Source organism: Apaloderma vittatum, unplaced genomic scaffold (assembly GCF_000703405.1).
Source record: "Apaloderma vittatum isolate BGI_N311 unplaced genomic scaffold, ASM70340v1 scaffold1004, whole genome shotgun sequence".
In the NCBI taxonomy this organism is placed as follows: domain Eukaryota; kingdom Metazoa; phylum Chordata; class Aves; order Trogoniformes; family Trogonidae; genus Apaloderma; species Apaloderma vittatum.
Window position 1 is genome coordinate 4,030 of NW_009710720.1, and position 2,278 is coordinate 6,307.

The window sequence follows — 2,278 nt, forward strand, 5'->3', positions numbered from 1 at the left end:
CCCTGGCCTGGGAGGCTTCAAGAGGATGGTGGCCAGCAGGTCAGGAGAGGTGATTCTCCCCCTTTACTCTGCTCTTAGGAGCAGAATACTGGTCCAATTCTGGTGTCCCCGCCATAAGAGGGACATAGATCTTTTGGAACAAGTTCAGAGGAGGCCACAAAGATGATCCAGGAGATGATCCAGGCTGGAGTTCCTCTGCTATGAGGACAGGCTGAGGAAGCTGGGATTATTCAGTCTTGAAAAGAGAAGACTCTGGGGGACCTAATAGCTGCCTTCCAATACCTGAAGGGAATCTACAGGAAGGTTGGAGAGGGACTTTTTACAAGAGTGTCCACCAACAGGACAAGGGGTAATGGGTTTAAATTGAAGGAAAATAGATTTAGATTGGATCTTAGGAAGTAATTCTTCAGTACGAGGGTGGCAAGACTCTGGAATAGATTGCCCAGAGAAGTTGTGGATATTCCCTCCCTGGAGATGCTGAAGGTCAGGTTTGATGAGGCCTTGACAACCTGGTCTAGTTAAGGGCATTCCCATCCATGGCAGGGAGATTGGATTGGATGATCTCTAAGGTCTCTTACAACCTAAGACATTGTATGATTCTATGATCCAGCAGGCCTGATGCTACACTTGAAATGACTCCCTGGAGAGCATTTTGGATATCTCTAAATTCTGCAGGCCTCTGAGGTTTGGACTCCCCACCTGGCAAACCTACTCCTTCAGGGTGAGTATTGTAAAGGAAAAGTGCCAGAGTGTGCAGAGCCTCAACAAGAAAGGCCAAGGCTCTCTTGGAACTTAGTCTGGCTAGGGAGGTGAAAGATAACAAGAAGAAATTTTTCAAATACTTCAATGAGAAAAGGAAGAGTAGGAAGAGAGCATGTCTACTACTGAATGAGGTGTGAGATATGATAAAGAGAATGCAGAGATGGCAGAATTGCTGAATGCCTTCTTTGCCTCAGTCTTTACTCCCAAGACTAGCTCTCAGGAACCCCAGTCACTAGAAGAACAGGAACAAAACTGGAGCGAGGAAGACTCTCCACTGCTCAGTGAAGATTTTGTTAGAGACCTCTTGGAGCAATGGAAAATGCACAGATCCGTGGGCCCTGATGGGGTGCATCCATGTGTACTAAGAGAGCTGGCTGATGTTGTTGCTGAGCCCCTCTCCATCATTTTTGAAAAATCTTTTAGAACAGGAGAGATGCCTGAGGACTGGAAGAAAGTCAATGATGTCACTCCAATCTTCAAAAAGGGCAAGAAGGTAACTACAGACCAGTTGGCCTCACTTCCATCCCTGGGAAGATAATGGAGCTGCTCATTCTGATGGCCATCTCTAACCAAATGGAAGTAAAGAAGGTTATCAGGAGTAGCCAACATGGATTTACTAAGGGGAAATCCTGCTTGACTAACCTGATATCCTTTTATGAAAGGGAGAGTCAAGTTGGAGGCCTGTGGCCTGTGGTGTTCCCCAGGGATCAGTACTGGGTTCAGTTTTGTTCAATATCTTCATCAATGACTTGGATGAGGGGATAGAGTGCACCCTCAGCAAGTTCACTGGTGATGTAAAACTGCGAGGGGTGGCTGACACACAGGAAGGCTGCGCTGCCATCCAACAAGATCTGGACAGGCTGGAGAGCTGGGCAAAGGGGAAACTCATGAAGGTCAAGAAGAACAAGTGTAGAGTCTTGCATTTGGGAAGGAATAACACCAGGTACCAGGACAGATTAGGAGACATCCTGCTGATGTCCTAGTGGACAGTAAATTGTCCATGGGACAGCAACGTGCCCTAGTGGCAAAGAGGTCCAATGGAATCCTGGAGTGCATTAAGAAAAGTGTGTCCAGCAGGGCTACGGAGGTTCTCCTACCCCTCTACTCTGCCCTGGTGAGACCACTCCTGGAATTCTGTGTCCAGTTTTGGGCTCCCCAATTCAAGAGAGACAGGGACTTACTGGAAAGAGTCCAAGGGAGAGCTACGAGGATGATGAAGGGACTTGAACATCTCTGCTGTGAAGAGAGACTGAGAGAACTGGGGCTGTTCAGCCTTGAAAGGAGACAGCTGAGAAGGGACCTTATTAATGTATAGAAATATCTGAGGGGTGGGTGTCAAGAGGAAGGCGCCAGTCTTTTCACAGTCGTGCCCAGTAATAGGACAAGTAATGATGGATGTAAGATAGAACATAGGAAGTTCTGCCTCAACGTGAGGAGAATCTTCTTTACTGTGAGGGTGCCGGAGCCCTGGCCCAGGCTGCCCAGGGACGGGATGGGGTCTCCTGCTCTGGAGACT